The following is an 18,497-nucleotide window of genomic DNA, read 5'->3' as shown; positions in this document are numbered from 1 at the left end:
TGCTGTTTTCCCTTCACAGATTAGGGCAGGTCAAACCTCCTGAAATTAATCAGGGAAAAAGTGCAACAAAAAGAAAAACTTGCAGGTTTTGGTGTGATTATTTCGGAATCATCTGCATGTTATGCCTCATTTCACCCTCCAAAATTATGTCTAGAGGTATTTACCACACCTGTTAAATACCTCACCGATGGGTATTGGTTTTTACTGTGTGCTGTCAATACCACCCCCAGACCACCTTCAAGGAATTAGGGCCTTAGTGGTAGAAGAAGAGACAGAAACAGCCCTCTCCCCAAGGCCCTATTGGACAAAAACGTTTGAACTGCCCCAAGCACAGTTTATTCCCAAAGCACAGTTTTGATGAAATAATGGAGCGCATTATTATGTGAAACGGCAAACCGAACTTGCTACATTTATATCCTGTGTTTTCCCAATTTTCCCTTTGCTACCCTGATGCTAAAAGCAGACCACGACTGACATTCACCACAGACCAGAAAATCTGGTGTGGACAATCTCAGCAAAACAAAGGAAGCCTATCTCACATAAACTGAACAGCTAAATCACCCACCTCCGGAGGAATTACACAATTAAGCAAACAATTAGAGGTAGCGCTAACTAAGTGTCGGGCAAGTTAACCTCCCACCCGAAATCGCTCACCTGGCCGCCTATTTCAAAAGACAAAGCCACAGGTCCGGAGCGTTTTTGTAACAATGTCGTTGGCAAGGAAACACCTCCTCGAGCTGAGATGAGGGTTATTTCGTACACCTACTACTTCATTTGTACAGTCATATGATTAATCCCGACAAAGTCTGGCCTTGCTGAGCAAGCTATAAATACGAAGCCTCGTTTGCTTGCAAATATACACCACGCTGACTGAGGCAAGCTCACTCAATTCACCCTCCCTAGCTCGGTAAGTGGCTGCGCACTATGGCTAAAATCTATGGTTTTGTGTAAGGGGCATGGGTCGCAAATAATGTCGGTCAGCAGGGCCTGACTAGCCATTCTGTCACTTTCGTATTTTCAATGGGGGTGGCTGTCCAGGGGACCGATTTCGGGGGAGGGTGGGCTGCCATGACTCAACAATGCCCCTTTGCTGCCTGATTTTATCATTTGTTCCAGAGCTGGTATTGGTGTGCAGCTAGGCCGCGGTGGCCACGTCGCCAACTGCTATTTCTACTTTTTTGTTTGATACCCTCGGGCTCTTGCTGCTGTGGTGTCAGTTAGGAGGCAGAGAAAGGAAGAGGTACAACCAGATAAAGCAATGTTTACGGCTCAGGGCCACAATAATTAATCCCTCATAGACTAAAAATATAGGGCTCTCCTGTAATCCTGCAGGAATGGGGTTACAGCAACAAATTGGAAACGCCCCTGAAGAAGAAAAGTTTTACATTTGAAAGATACAAACATGGTTGAATCAAGGTTCCTATATAATGTGCTAGCAAAAACTCTGCTCTATGATATATCAAATATTATTATTGTACTATTTCATTTACCTACTTGTATTTTTCACATTTATTCGCATCGATTTTTGTGTGTGTGTTAAAGTTCTTTATTGCATTTTGCAAGAGATTGCATCTTGTAAGCATAAGCATCGGGCACATAATTACAATGAGCGGATAAACCATCCTTTTTCGAATAATGTGTGACAGCTTCAGCTCAGCGATTTATTGTTCAACAAAAAGAAATTGTGTACATGTATGGGTGTTACATGAATGGATAGGTTGTACATAACTTCTTACTTGTTATCGGTCGCAGCAGTAATCTTAATTTCTGAAAGGAAGAGGTATGCATTCATATTATTTGTCTTATTTCTTTGATGAACCTTTTGGATAACAGGTTTTGGCCCACCGCATGCTTTTGAAGGACATCATCAGCACGGGCAATTAGTCCATAATGGATAAAGAAACTTTTCATTTATTTTTGGATGGTATTTGCATATTTTGGGGCATATTTACAAGGGCCTTATCTCCGCTTATTTGGCTTTTAAAGCCAAAAACAGCGGAGATAAAACTATCGACCTATTAACAAGAGGGTGCTAACATGCATTAGCGCATGTTAGCACCCTTTTACCCAACGCCTCCCTTTGCATCTCTAATGAGATGCAAAGTGGGCGTCACTGGGCAGGACAACCTTGTAAATATCGCTGATGTTCACATCGCGATATTTAAAAGGCTGCCCCAGCATTTTAGCACACGTTAGCTTTTGGAGAAATCCGTAGTGTTTCTCCAAAAACTAACGTCTGCTAAAAAGCAGACTTACCTATCCCTAACATTGGGGTGGATTATGCTGATACGCCCCTGTGGGTCGTATCTGCAAGGTTATCGCCATTTTGCAGGGACAATCGCTGGAAAACCAGCGATGTTCCCTGCAAAACGGCGATTTCCCCACTATCTCTGGAATTTTTATCGCCCTGGAGTAATGCGTTGTTAATAACGCGTTACCAGGGCAAGAAATTCCAGAGCTAGACGGCGATAAATAACAAAGCGCTAAGCGCGCTTTGCTTTTATTTATCGCCGTCATTGTAGGTATGCCCCTTTAGGGGTACAGTCGAGGCTTTGGTCAGAGAATAGGGTTGTGTTTCTTTGCGATTGTTGTATGGGTTTAGACTGGTCTATAATCTTAGTTTTTTGTAGACTAATGCTGTGAAATGTGTCTTAGATCTTGCTGAAGTCAGTAACTTTTGTGGCCACAGCTAAAAGATTTCGTGGACCAACCCGACAATTTGCAAGCAAAGACAGCAGCTCTTCCTACAGCTGTCGACAACTCACCACAGAAACCTAAGAGTAGGGTTTGGTGGCTCACTTGACAAATGTCCCCATACAGGGAGCTGTGTTCGACCTAATGGTCACAGGTTCAAATCCCAGCAGGTCCACTCAGCCCTTTATCTATCTGAGGTTAATAAAATGAGTACCATTGAGTTGGGTTAAAATAAACATATGTTATTCAGTGCCAAGATGCCTATGGGTGAACGTGTACTTCACAAATACACATGTTATGTTAGAGCTAAATGTCAATTCATGCAACATTGACATGCAGAGGCGTAGCATGGGAGCCAGTGCCAGCAGGGAAAAGGCCAACTTAACTTCTGGTTGGCTAGTAAAATACAGACATAATAAGGATTCAGTGGGTTACTCAGACCACTGGGCCCCAGTACCACTGCCCCTGCTGCACCATTGTCTCAATATTTCTGCAAATCTTGTTATTTTGCATGTTGCACTGTAGAAATAGTGTGTCAATATTGCACAGTGATATACTAACGCAATGGTTAATCCGACTCACAATTTTGTGAAAAATCACAGGGTTGCAAAAAACTCTGGTACAGCAAAGGCAAGAGTAAGGCGCTTGTGAGTAGGAAGCTTCTAATCATGGGCTGGAGATGTTATTGCACATAGAAGGCATGGTGGACTGTTCTAGCTCTGGCATAGCAGAGGCTTTCCTCTCTTGCTATCTAGGAGATATCTGGACGCCGGCTTGGGGGAGGGTGAATACCAGCTAGACCATGCTGCTGCCAGGTACTGGGTCAGTACCGGGTCAATTATCAGGGTCATTTCGGTAGGTCTATCTGGTTCCAGTCTTTTGCATGAATGTATCACTTTAAATATATTCGCAATGAAGTCCATCTTTTAATAAAACCAACTTACTTTTGCATGTTGTTTTTATATCAGAAAAATGCACAATATTCAATAAAGCCCATTAATCAGTTTATTTATTATCATTTTATTTTCAGAAACAATTAAAAAACAATGAGGACTCTACTTTTGGTTGCTTGTCTTCTGGCCCTAACTATCGGAGTGATGGTAAGTGGTGCATCATTATTGAAGGTCATGGATGAATCAATAGCTTAGGTCATCATATGGAAATCATAATCTCTTCCATAAAGCCCTGAGCAAACAATGTGAGATTAAGACTGGGCCTATGGCAGACAACATTTCATGGTCAAATCGGTTTTTATTGGATTAATTTTTCGCAGAAGGGATTACAGTTACCTGCTGTTCTAATGTTTATCCTGTCTTCCTGGAAGAGCAGGATGCTCATCCTGCAGTCACACCTTTCAGTAGAATGTCCAACAAAGGAAGTATTTAGATTCATGTCACCTATAAAATGATTTGTGTAACATTTAAAGACTGCTTTTTTCTCTCTAGCCCCTTCGCAGACTATATCACTCACCTTGCATAATGCTTTCAGAGTGTGTGGCTTGTCTATAAACATCTTTGCAGTTGCACCACACTCCTAAACAAGCTTCTTTATGGCTTCTTTGATTCATCTCCTTCCCTTCGTTGTTTCTTGCTTTCCTTCTTCACTTTTGTCTCATATATGACTCATTCTCTCATTTGTCCAAACGACTCTGTTTTGCAGTTATTTCTCTGTCACTATTCTTTAACTCACTTCCTGGTTGCCATAAACTGAGACCTCTCTCAGATCTCTCTGTTGTTTACCCTGGAAAGTTTGCAAACTTCCATTTCTCACCTTAATCCATTATTCTCTCTGTGTCTCATTGTCTTTGTCATTAGCTCTGTCTGTCTCACTTTGTCTCTTTCTCCTCATGTTATTCTCTCACATAGACTATCTCTATTTTTCTCTAGTTCACACGTGCCCTATGTCTCACTCTGTCCAGCCCCCACTCTTTCTAACGTCCCCTTTCTGTTTCTCTCTCTCACTCTTCTCTGTTTCTCCCCACGCCCGCCCCATCCCCCCTCACTCGCTGTCCCTCTGCCTTCAGGAACATATTTCAAGGGCTCCAAGCAAATTAGATTTTTCCCCTCCTACAGCGGTCCCAAATTGCTGAAAATAGCCATTTTTTCAGGCCTTTTTTATTATTTTTCCACCACGTCGAAGCCCTAGCCCACTCAGTCTTCAAGTAAAGTGAGGGAACTTATTTATTGAGCAAACATGGAGTGCACTGAAAGTTGATCTAAATTTAGAAAAAAGCTACCACTGTTTGTACTTACATATTTTTGGAAAGAATATGAATAAGAGATGCGATAAAGCTGCTTGTTTATTAGAGTCATGCTATTGCACATTCTAGAAGGCATGAAAAATAAACCTGGTTTGTTTAATTAGCAGCTATGCCTCTCAAAGTATAGTTAATTTGCATTTGTTTAAACATACCCATCTGTCGGTCTTTGGCTTCCACCCTTTGTCCTTGGCATTATTTTCTACAGACCTCTCCAGAGAATCAACTGGGCATCTGAGTGCTGGACATGAGTGCACTGTCTCCTTTTAAATCGCTTCCTTTTTCCTAAATCCTATAGATTTCCTTCCTGACAAGTTACCCAGGTCCATGCATGCTGGGCTGCTCCAGTCTGGGTTTTGTCTTTAAATTCTGGGACTTGTTGTCTTGTATTATGAAACAGGACTACAAGTCCCACAATTCAAAGAAAATATCTTGAACTGGAACTTGGAAACTTGGCATCTATGCACATGCTGCACCTGCGCTATCATGAGAAGGAGTTCCCTCATTTGCATGGGGGCAAGGCCCCATGCAAATGAGGGAATCACTTTGCCTCTGTGTTCGTGCTGTACTACGGACGTGGGCGCAGCGGCAAACAAGCCTTTAGGAGGAACACTGAAAGTGCGTCACAAAAAGCTGGTGCACTTTATTGCGCCTCCTAAAGGCAGTCCTTTGGGGGGGATGGGGCCCTATGGACCCCTCAGACATTCCCCTGCTAGCTGGGGCAGTCACTCACTTCAAAAGACACACAATTGATGGACGGAATGCAGAACAAATCAAAAAATTCACCCCCAGTCAATAGATCTGGGTTAAATCCATCATTCATGTGCTCACTATGCCACCCCAGTTTAGACCTGGCCATATGCAAATCAGTCTTGACCCTGTGCCTCATGGGAACAGTCCAGCCCGAACTGCCAAGCCAGGTCCTCCCTGAACTGGAAACAAGCACCCTAGGACCGGTTTCGGGATTTCACCCCTCTTCAGGCAGGATAGCTTGATTCCAGTGGCACAGTGAGCCCAGGACCCACGTCTGGGCATACCTGGCGCACTTAGGGCGAGAAAGCAAAAGACACACAATTGATGGATGGAATGCAGAACAACAACATTTACCCCCTTTCAATAGCTCTGCGTTAAATCCATCATTCTTTTGCTCACCATGCCACCCCAGTTTAGACCTGGCCATATGAACATCAGTCTTGACCCTGTGCCTCATGGGAACAGTCCAGCCTGAACTGCCAAGCCAGGTCCTCCCTGGACGGGAAACAAGCATCCTAGGACCGGTTTCGGGGTCACTGCACCTGGCTGCAAGAGGATCTCTAATCCCCTTAAAAGTGCAGGAGGGATGCCGCCAGCACAGTTAAACACAACATAGAACAGCTTATTAACAGCTGCTCTGTATTTCACTTGAATGTGCTGCCCCTAGGGCAAAAGAGCTCATGGCTGCCCTAGGGGGAGTGCATTCAAACTAATATGGCACACTTTCCTTGTTTGCTCCCGGCACACCTTTTGAAAGGTGCACTGTGGCGCAAACAAGAAAGTGCACTGTATTTGTAAAATTGCCCCTGGTGCCTTATTGCCTTGTGTTTTTTTAACGTTTCGACAGAATAATGATTGTGACTGAAAACTTTGTAGCCCTAGCCATATTTGTAAGTTTCCCATTTAAACCTCAGTTTGATTTTACATCAACAAACGCTGATTGGTTGTGATCGGAATGTTCCATTATATTATAACTTCTTTGTAGTCTGTAAATTTGGCTGGCGCATTAGTCCAAAGTCTATCTAGTATTACAGTTTGATAAAGGTTAGTGATTTTCAGTGGATGGGACACGCTGCTTTGCTGTGGCGGGTTGTATTATTGTCTTCTACCGTAAGCACGTACCACTCAAAAAAATGTTTGATATCTTCAGCTCCATATGGCAAAACGGTCCTTTACCTGATTTATCCATTTATTCTATGTTTAATGAAAAATATCATGTGCACTTGTCCCATCTTGGCTTGTCATTAGTAGTCTGCAATCTATGATTTGCCATAGATAAGTATATATGTGTAAGCAAGAGGTGTTTGGGGGATTTTTTACCAAAACTGTGGAAATGTCAGAAGACTTTTCAAACAGTGCGCTTGTATTTTTAAAAAAGGAAATTAGTTTTTATAGTCTGAATCAGAGCAACTTAGAAAATATTTGCTGGTCGGATGTGCACACACGGCGCTTACTCAAGTCGCATTTGCAAGCAGCCGTTGTTGGTTTTTGTCAATCACATTTCCTGCTATAATTGTGTGATTGTGTGATAACGGTTGTCTTTTTAACGTGTTCTAACACCCATGCTACGGTGACTTTCTGTCTGCCACATTACCAAGTCCAAAGGTATATTTATTCAATATATTTTCCTTAAGCGCATCCCTCTTGACATCAAAGTCTACCAATTAAATCCTGGACCTCCCTTAGTCTGAAATGGCTGTTGCCTATAAGAGGCCACCTCTATGCAATACAATGTCTACAAGGTTGCTCTGGTTTATCTTGGAGAATAGTCACCATAATGCATTGAGAGAATTGTTCATGTATCAATAAACACTATTTTCTCTATGTATGTGAGTATTAAAGTTCAAAACAATATAGCAAGTCTGTAGACGTCTTCATGAGATTGGTACAACCCAATCCAGGGACATATGAACTGAAAACACATGATGTTATATGCAGATGATTTAGATAACTTTTCTATGTTTTTTCTTTTTCAGTCACATGACAGAGGACATGGAAAGAGAAAGCATCATCATCGTCATCCTCCTCGTCATCGTACAACTACTCCTAGCACAACTACTCCAACCACCACAACTCCAACCACTACTACTCCCACCACTACTACTACAACTACAACTACACCAACCACCACTACTCCAACCACCACTACTCCCACCACTACTACTCCAACTACAACTACACCAACAACTATTCCCACTACAGCACAAGGATAATCATGAGAATAGGTATGTAATGCACACATTTGGAACCTTAAAAGTTTCTATATAGGCCATAAAATGCATTCGCGTTATGCAATATATCGCCATGACACTGGCAAAGGGAGTATAATTGTCAATAGGAGGGACTTTGCTGGCTTGCAATTCCTGACCATCGTATAATTATATATTTCATATGTTGTTACTGTTGGTACAGACTTAATGCCACCTGTATCCACGGAATTGCTTCAGAGTGTTTGAGCTAAAGACCCAAGTTAGTTACGTTAAAGTGCAAAACTGCCTATTATTTTCTTGAGCACTCTAGAGTGATCTACTGTTTTCTAAACAGCTAAAAACAACTGAATGTTCAGAAGACATATGAACACCACTAGTTTTCATGTCAAATGTTTTGCAAGACTTGTTGATGTAACATAGGGGCTGATTAGGAATGGCGCTCGGAAACGGGACCGCCTGACTTGCTGTCGGTGGTACGGGCATGTCAATTTCAAAGCGATTGCCTTCAAGGTGGTCACAAAGCTGCAGTCCAAAAAAGGCACATTTTGCATATCCCTGCACTATGTGACAGGCTCCATGCGGTACCTGCCACATAGTGCGGGATGTGGAGGGGGTCCCATGTCCTATGTGTGCTGCTGAATGCACCACAAATAGAAAGAGGGAAAAACGAGGACAAATGTAAACATTTCTCCTTGTTACACCTGCTGTGGGGAGGCATAGGTTTTTGGCACTGCCCCAAGTTTACGTGATGTTGTAAATCTGAGTTAGTGTCAAAATCAATAGGTGTTGAGTTGGAATACCCGTAACAATGCCCTTGGAACGCCTTCTTGACACAGGCTGGCTTTGCGTCGCCTCATAGATAAGATTGAGAGGCCTGCGCCACCGGATCATCATAAAAAGTGACGCTCTGGTGGTAAAAGCCGCTTGTAAATGAGGGCCTAGAAATCTAGGAAAAAATATGTGGTAAATTGCCTGGAAATTCTATAATACCACTTGGCAATGGTAATACCAGGCTTGATATTACCATATTATCTTACCATCCAACTCATGATGGGGCTTTGTACAATTTGACGATACTGAGAGCGAATGACTCACTCAGTCCACCCCTTCCTATGCCTTCAACCCTTCATCAGCTGAAGTCTGGCAGAGAGAACCATCCACGCTTCTCTGTGCCATAGGTGGTAGTCAGACTGGGCAAGCTGTGCTTGTGCCCAAAGCACCCACCAAAACCTCCTGGATGGTCCACCGGTAAAATCGGGCCTGGTGTTTCAGCACCCAGAAAATCGCAGTCTCCTAACACCAAATCTGATGTGAACGTGGGGAGAAGTAACCCACCTGAGGATGCTTCTCTGCCCAACTCATAATTAGGAGCGTACAAAATTAATGTGAATTTCTTTTGACTAAATACATGAACATTTTTGGCAAAATAATGCAAAATTACACGTAATTATGCAAAATGCAAATCTGTCATTTTGTGCTATATTTTAGCGCATAATATGTCTCACATCAAACTTTGGTGCGATAACGTATTAAACAAAAGCACCAAGAACAACAGCCACTCGTGTTTTATTCTTCAAATGTGTTTGAGGTACATTTCTACTGTGAATAATGTGTTTTTTGTGGTAGGCAAAGTACCCTAATGGAAGAATTTTGGATAACAAGAAATTCCCCAAATTATGTAAATCTCACTGGCATAATTCAAATTTCCCTCAGGCCAACTCAAAATTGACACCAGGCACTTGTATATATGGAGCCGACCGAAATAATAATAAAAAAAGCATTCACAATTTGAAACTTATCAGTTTTGAGTTGACATCCTTTATATTTCAGAAACTTCTGTACCAACCCAATGAGTTTGTGCTGTACAAGACAAAGTATAATTAAACCAACATGTAAATAAATATAGTGCTAAGTCAAAGTGCCTTGTCTGTGCGTCATGGATACAGAAATGTCATTTGCAGAGGCAGCAACACACAATTCTCCATCAAATGCATTATAAAGAACAATACTGGACTCTGTTTTGAGTTTGTAAAGAAAAGATCATAGATTCAAGGCAAATAATTTTGGAAAAGTGGACACCCATCTGAATCTGGAATGTTTTTGAAATAATATTGTAAAACAGAAGAAAGCCACTGAATTGCGATAAAGCTGCTTGAATGAATAAATGAACATATCGAAGAGAGTTCATTTTTGCATATAGTTGTCAAATACTGAAGTGCACATGAGGATTTTCCATCCATTTTTGGCCCCCGAGGTACTTTTGTGTTAGAGAAGAGGCCCCAAATGTTTCTATCTGTTCTATAATACAGATCACGCTGGAATATATCTTGTATCCTGTTCAATCTCAAGGTGGTCTTCTTCATGCAAATGAGGCAACGCCTTTACCCCTATGACCGCACCACATATTACTGACATGGGAGCCAGGGCAAGCAGGCCATTAGGAGGTGCACCACCTATGTGCCACTCATGAAGGGGGTTCCAAAAAGCCCCAGGCATCCTCTGCACAAGGATCCAGTCAGATAATGAACCTGCCTGTGGGCGGATTCCTGCCCTCTCCCTAAAACCAGAAGGATGGGTGGTCCAGCTTTCAGTTCCACATGAGGGATAGTGAAATTTGCGAAATGTGGTACAACCATCCCCCGCGTGGAATTACGAGAACACAGTGACCCGCGAGTAAGATCTTGACCAGTAAGTTCGGCAGACAGGGTGAAACTGGTATTACCCGAACAGTCACCCTTCACGCTGAATCTAGATTTTAGCAGGTATTTTGAAATATCACCAGCACAAACATTGTTTCTGACAGAAAATGTAAACCCTTTGCCTGACAGCAAAAGCCTGCCAAGGACACAACAGTATTGCTGGTTGGTATAGGGCAGGGGTCTCCAACCTGTTCTTTAATGGGAGCTGATTATGGTTAATAAAAGTCATCCTGAGCTACTTATGTTATCAGAGTTCTAATAGTGATCACATCGGACACGATTACATTTGTGAACTACGTATGCAAGATTATCAGCAGCGATCACCTCATTACATAAGGCATGGGTGCCAGCAGTAATGTAAAATATGTTTTGTCAGTGTGGAATGCCTCTACCTGGGTAACACATAACGGCCATTTTTGCAATTCTCCAGCCACCAATTTACTCAAATATATTTACTAAAATCATTAATAAGTATCCCCAGTGCCCTATGATTGATCACTCAAATATCAGCTTTAAATATATTTTGGAAATGTAACCATTGTTCTTCAAACATCAGTTAATGTGTTCTGACAATAAACACATTGGTATCTTGAATATACAATTTCAATTTTTCTCTATATATATAAATGTAAACATGCAAAAGCTTCTAATTTAGTAGGCTGGGTTTCAGACAGGAGAGCTACTTGTAGGTAGCTTAGGAGCTACCAGAAGCTCTCGAGCTATTCATTGGAGAAGCCTGGCATAGGGTCATCACCCTGTTACTGCTGCATCCCTCAGTAATACGGGCAATGTTTTCAAAATATGCTGTAACCCAAATACTTATTTAATGTATTTATTTATTTTAAAAATCTGTAAAGCACGCAAATACATGTTAAAGTGTCCTGCCACTTGAACCCTGAAATATAGCATCAGGCAAACCATACATTCTATTTGCCAAAAAGCGAGGTTTTGAGTGTTTCAAGGGGTAGGGTATTCCAGATTTTGGAAATTTGGTAAGAGAAAGCCCAGTCACCTTGATGCTGTTTGTTGACCTCAGAAAATCTTAAAAGTACTCAGCAGATGATCTAAGAGGGAACGCTGGGGAGTGCCATTGAAAGAGCTGCTGAATAAAAGAAGACTTTTTGTTAAGAAGAGCCTTGAAATAGATGCAAAAACGTTTGAAGATTGAGGGCCTTATTTATGAAGGCCTGCGTCACATTTACGCCACCGTTGTGTCACTTTAAGTGACGCAGAAGCAGCGTAAATAATGCGTCATGTTGCGCCATATTTACGAAGTGATGCATCTAGGCAGATGTGTCACTTCATAAACCCTGCGCTAAATTATACCTGCGTCAGGTATAATGTGTGCAGGGTGAGCATTCCCCCGCGAGAGAGGGTCGTAGGAGTGGCTGAGTGAAATCTATAAGATTTCACTGCGCCACTTCTAGGACGCCAATGCGTCAAAACCTGACGCAGGCCCTTACATTGCTGGAGTTGAGTCTGTTTTCAGACACACCCCAGCAATGTGCCACTTTTGCAGCGACAGATACATCAGTAATACTGATGTATCTGTCATTCCTTGCGACATGATACTTCATACAGTAAATATGACGCATCCAGCATGTCGCAAGGAGGGCGCACTGAAAAGTGTTGCATCGCTGCTTTCACGCAGCGATGCAACACTTCTCATAAATGAGGCCATGAGTATTTGCGTGCCGGAAGTCACTGTAATCTACGAAGATGTCCAGAAATAGGGGTACTTTGTGGCAATTCGAACAAGACATAGGCTGCTTTGTCTGGAACTAATTTGAGTTGGTCGGAAACCATGGAAGAATGACCCAAATAAAGGGTAGTAGAACATTCAAGGTGGGTTATACAAAGAACAATTTCCTTTGCTTCCAAATGGCAGACCATGTCAGGTTTGGAGCAACACCACTTTTGTAATGGGAACATTATGAGACAACACACAAAATTCTGAAAGAGTTTTATGTACTATGATATGTTCCATTCCACATGCTGATGGTTACAGATATGATCAAAGAATGACATGCACGTTCGGCTTTGCAACTGTATTTCTACACATTTCCCATGAGATTTTATTGCTTTTTATCAATCATTACATTATAGCTGGTTTGCAACTATTGTGTTCATTTTACTACCAATTACTGATGGAAAAAGCATGTCCCTTTAACAAATTCTTTCTATTTTGTCTTATAGGAGGACGTGAAATTGCCACCCTAGACCGTGATTTTAAAAGACTGAGAAAGTTTTAGAATGAGAAATTACCCTGCAATGGTGTAGAGCCTCATATGTCTTGTAATTAAACATGACTATAATTCTAAATAAACTCACGGTATGTTGCTGTTATTTTGTATTGCCAAGTGTTTGCTCATTTATTAAAGATTATTGCACTGCCCAAGCGTTATGGGAAAATATTAGCTTGCTTCAGAGAACGGTACTGGGCTCCATCGAAGGGCCATTATTCGAGATTTTTGCTCCTGTCACGCTGAATACATTTGGAGTTTGGGAACCATTCATTGACTACCAAAGGTACCACTGCCAACTCCACCGCTGATTATTCACTGCTGGAATCCCAGCCCCCACAGGAAGCGTGCATCATGGAACCGGAAGGCACATGGAAAGGTAGAGTTTCATATACCAAGAAGTGAAGGGCCTGATTTATAGTTTGGCAGGTGGCCATCGTCCATCAAGATGGCGGAGGACAATATGTCAGTCAGCCTGATGGACTACTGCCTTACAAATAGAAAGGTCACCGCTGGTCCAGTGGCTATCTCTGTATCTTCAGAATATTTGCCATAGCAGTTCAACTGAAGGTACCAAAGGTTTGGTGGAGAGCCGTGTTCAGTTTTGACAGCCTTCCAAGTCACTTTGGGGCATATTATCAAGGACGGAGGTAAAAATTATTGCCGGTTTAGCGGCAGAAAACTGCAGCTAAAGCGACGATAATGGGCTTGATAATATGCCCTTGAGAATTCCAATAGAAGTCCATGTTCTGGTGTGAACATGGGCTTCTATTGGAATTCTCCAGGGCATATTATCAAGCCCATTATCGCCACTTTAGCTGCAGTTTTCTGCCGCTAAACCGGCGATAATTTTAACGCCGTCCTTGATAATATGCCCCTCTATCTTTTTAACAAATTTCAGAGTGTGAGTTTGGTTTTGAAACTCAAATAACTTAGAAACCCTAAACAGAGCGAGTTTTTCCCCCCTGGGTATAGTGGTCATTACTTTTAATTTTTGTGTTCATCTCATGCTTTTTTTGGTTTTGACGGACAGAAAATAAAAGGACATCAGCCCATCTGCCTTGAATAGAGTGTGAAACACTTACTCTGACAGACAGCACTCCAACAGAATGTCAGAGTAGGCCTTCCATCTATGAAACCAATGTGGGCACTGCTGACAGAAAGCTGACAGTCTGCATGAGTAACAATAGGTGGGCGGACCAAGAGTTTGGTGAACAGGTTGATGTGTCACATTTGTCATAGAGTACCCTGTCCATCAAAATCTAAACCAAGGACTAAGGGCTGTACTTAGAGTCTCAAAAACGTGACAGATGTTCTGTCCACTGTGTTACACGTGCACTATAACCTATGTAAATTGACTGACTCTAAATATGGCTCTAACTCCCTTTACTAGAGTATCATGTTCAACCCAAACAGCATGGCAAAACAGTTATCCATCTTGATAATTGTTCCCATGCCCCTTCTCTTCTGGCTTGTAAAAATAGCACACAGCCAATTCTAGTTTGATTAAATGGAAAGAGGGCACAATCTTCAAAAAGAATGGGTCAATATATCGAAATGGGGATGGTGGTCTAGTCACTCTGGTATCTGTTAGTGTATAGTTAGGAGATTAAACACAGGATAAGATTAGCATTGAATACTGTGAGAAACTGGGTTTTAGGTTGATGAGGGTATGAGCCCTTCTCAAGCAATAGCCACAATCCCTATCAGGGTGAACATCAAAAGTCACTAAATTAACCTTTGCTTAACCCCTGGTAGCTTGGCATAAAGGTGGTCAGGCTTAACTTAGAGGCAATCTTTAAAGTATTGATGCAGCACACAAACGGTAATAAATTGAAAACACAACACTAGAAAAATCCCAAACCAACTTAGAAACACAGAGTAAATTTTAACCCCTTTCCCGCTCATGACGGAACCGTTCCGTCATGAGCCACGGTTGAGCTGTGCTCATGACGGAACGGTTCCGTCATGACACGCCCGTTGGCGGCCGCTCCGCCTGCGCGGCGCTGTTTCCCCGCCTGTGCGGGGGGACAACGCAAATGGGCGGAGTCATGACGGAACCGTTCCGTCATGAGCACGGCTCAACTGTGGCTCATGACGGAGCGGCTCCGTCATGAGCACAGGCCCACCGCGCTGCCCCCCTGCCCCCCCCAGCGCTGCAGCGGAATGTCCGCAGCAGCGAAGGGGTTAAAGAATTATTTGGCACCACAATGAAAACAATACAGTTAGTAGACCTGGAGATATGCAATTTTACAGGCTCTGATAAAAATAGTTCTTGAAAGCACAGAGCACCAGCTGTGGTTATCTGATCATGTTAGACAGGTTCAAAGTCACAAGTTCAGGGCGATCAGGGTGGGGTGTGAGCCAGATAAAAGGACCAGGTTAGGCCTGCTGAGAATTGTAACTAAGTCCCTGATGTAGGGTGCTGCGCCGCGCAGCGGTGATTCCGAGGGGTGATGTGAGGGGTGATGTGAGGTCCTGCGTCGAGGTGCTTTGAGCAACATCGGTTCCGATGAAGAGCTGCAAGGGCTGTGAAGTGAGGTCCATGTCAAATTGCATCATGCTGCATCTGTTTCAGTGAGGAACTGAGTGGAATGCCAGGTCATGTCCTGCGTTGCGTTACGCCATGCTGCTTTGGCTTTGGTGGGGACCACAGCTTGACTGGTATATCATCTTTAATCCCACGTCTAAGGGTCCAGTACTGAGGAGGCACCACTTTCGGGATCAGAACTGACAGCAGGCAGAGTCCAGGTGCAGTGTTCAAGATGGTTGGAGCCTTTTCTGTCCCTAGGCTCTGATCAGGATGCCAGCGAAAAGGCCCTTGAAGTCACTCTGGCGGTCCTGAAGACCAAGTAAATACAGGAGGTTTGTTGTGAGAGGCTGGCCTGGTAGATGCTGTCCCCTTATTTAAGTGGGCATCTTGCACCAGTCCAGACAACCCTTCTGGTGATTTAAGACGTCTTAGACAACCTTAGAAAGCTGTGGAGAGCAGTCTTCAGGCTTAGTTCAGAAGGAGTGTAAAGAAGCTTGTATTACCGGGATGCAATCTTATGGTATAGATTAGGTGAAAAAAAACACACCAATTATTTATAAAAATATGTATTTATTATATAATACTCTCTAGTACGTTCAAGTATCTCCAGCACGGAGATAAACTCAATGCACACAATACTTTAGCAAGTAATAGAGTAAAGAGTATGAAATACACAGAGGGCCCCGGCGGGGACCAACCCATATATTAAGAAAGTGGTATAAGAACCACGACTCGAGTCAGGACGATGTCGAGAGGATGTACAATTTCTGGGGACCCACAGAACCACCAAGGTAAGCAGATAGGGACCCCAGGAGAGCCTGTGCAGTGTGGGAACACAACTACGTGCTCCATACAAGTCTATGTGCAATTCGCGGTTGGATTTTTAAAGATTAAGGACCCCCTCCCAGTGGACCATGAAGGAACCCCTCTGAAAACAGAAGGTTGGAGAGCCTCCCCACCCATGGATACCCTAGTACCCACGTTACCTACACCAGAGAAGCTGGGTGCATACCTGTGAAGTGGTGTCAGAAACCGCCGTCGAACCCAATGGAGGACAACAGGAAAGTGCCGCTGTGGAGGAAGGAAGAAGTGTCCTGTGGAATCTGAGGATGGATTCTTGATGAGGGGTACCTACAATCAGAGGGGACAGAGACTATGTCACTCAGGAGTGACCAGGAGACTTGGAAGACAATGCTCTCTGATATCGGGTGTTGCAGGATGAATGACGAGGACCTTGACTCTGCAGCTGTGAGGACCAGGGATGCTGAGGAGGACCAGGAGCCATGCCTGAGCTGTCCCACAAAGGATGTCGAGTGCTGGGAGGTTGCCGGCCAGCGGGAGCACCAACAAGCCTTGGCAAATGCAACCAATGCAGGAATTAAAAAAGGAGCAACGTCGGGACGAGCAAGGTCCAGGGGACTCACCAAAAGCAGAGGAGTCAGGGCATGCACCGAGCAATCAGAGGAGCTCAAAAGAAACAAGTGTGCCCCTCAAATGGACCTACAGACTGGTGGCACTTTAGTCATGAGAGGACCTTAAGCAGATCACCAAAAGATGCAGGACACAATGCACATGATGCCTTGTGGCAGAAATTCTGGTCACAAGAGATGATAGAGGTGGGGCTAGTTGGAGCCCGCAGTTCTTCTTGGAGGGAAGCCAACAAGCCTTTGCAACTGCAAATTGGATGTGGTGCACAGGGGTTCGGTTTTGCAACCCCCATGAGGGATACTGTCTTCAAACTTGGTGAGAGGACAGGGCAGCCCTCGGGAGCTGTGGAAAACCACCACATGTGTTGCAGAGACTTATGGAGTCTGGAGGAGCTCAGCATCAGCATTAGTTGTGGTGCCTGCGAATGCAGGGGAGTCACTCCTTCACTCCATGGGAGATTCCTTCAAGTGTCATTGATGCTTCACAGGCTTTGGAAGGTTCCTGTATGATGCACAGGCACAGACGATGCAGCAGACTTGAAGGGGACAAAGTCAGGCCCAATCGAAGTCCAGCAAAGTCCAGAGTGCCTAGACAATAGAAACAGAAGTGGTGTCTGATCTGAATCTTATCCCACGATGAAGCTAGGGACCCACACCCAGGTAAGCCCTTAAGTACCCTAGGGAAAGCGTTGGCAAGATTCAGGGGACCTTCCCAGGGGAGGGTCTGGACAGGGGAGAGGTTACTCCCATGTCCTTTGTCGAAGTTTCACAGCAGAGCAGGACCTAACGACTCCCAGAACTGGTTTGAACTGGACTATGCATGGGGACACCAAATGTGCCCCTTCTGCAGACTTTCTGGCATTGACAAGCGCACCGACCCGGTCCCAATACACTAAATCCTGTCTGGGAGGTGGTCACACCTCCCTGTGACAGGATGCCTATTGTTCCTCCTTTCTCTGCTCGAGCTTGGCCCAGCAGCAGGAGGGCAGAGTTGTGTCTCTGGTCGGCTGCAACCATTTTGTGCTGTCCGGGTCTAGAGGTTTGGCACTGCGAACACTGAGAGCCTGACGGAGGGCTCTTTCAGTGCTTGGAATCATACCTCCCACACCGTTTACGGTGTGGGGGTATGATTCCAACATGTGTGACTCCAAACATGATAGAATTTGTTGCAGCCAGTTTCGAGATGGTCATCGCGTAAGTATGCGGTGCCCCTCTATATAGTATATAGCTGCTTCACTAACAACTCGGGAGAATGGACTCTCACTTAGAACCATGCACCCTGCTTTCAGAATTGTAAAGACCTGCAATGGGAGGACTTATAGGTTTTAAGTGCAGTGACTCTAGATATAGGAAACCTATATCTTTAGTAAGTGGTGCAAGAACCAACTTACACAGGCTGCAACAGCAGGCTTGTAGTTCCATTTTTTGAATGGTCCCTCATGGGCGGCATAATACATGCTTCAGCCCATGGGAGACCTCTGGGGTACCAATGCCCTGGGTACCTTAGTACCATGTACTAGGGACTGATAAGGGTACCCCAGAATCCAATCTGGGATGTACCTAAGAACTGAGAACAACACTTTAGGGAGAAAGCAGATAGACTGGGGTCCTGATTAGCAGGATCCCAGTCAGAATAGTCAGAAACAGCATCACATCAAGCAAAAAGTGGGGGTAACCATAG

At 43.8% G+C, this 18,497-nt stretch overlaps 1 long non-coding RNA gene across 1 annotated transcript; it reads left to right on the top strand.

Moving 5' to 3' along the window:
* Nucleotides 1-788: 788 nt before the first annotated feature.
* LOC146866301 (uncharacterized) lies at nt 789-12,953 on the top strand. The gene is made up of 4 exons (XR_014976788.1): nt 789-907; nt 3,725-3,794; nt 7,681-7,929; nt 12,810-12,953. It is a non-coding gene; the product is annotated as an uncharacterized LOC146866301 (long non-coding RNA).
* Nucleotides 12,954-18,497: the final 5,544 nt, after the last annotated feature.

Source organism: Triturus cristatus, chromosome 2_1 (genome assembly GCF_964204655.1).
Source record: "Triturus cristatus chromosome 2_1, aTriCri1.1, whole genome shotgun sequence".
NCBI classification, from domain to species: Eukaryota; Metazoa; Chordata; class Amphibia; order Caudata; family Salamandridae; genus Triturus; species Triturus cristatus.
The sequence above is the reverse complement of the archived record's forward strand: the minus strand, read 5'-3'. Positions and strand labels throughout refer to the sequence as shown.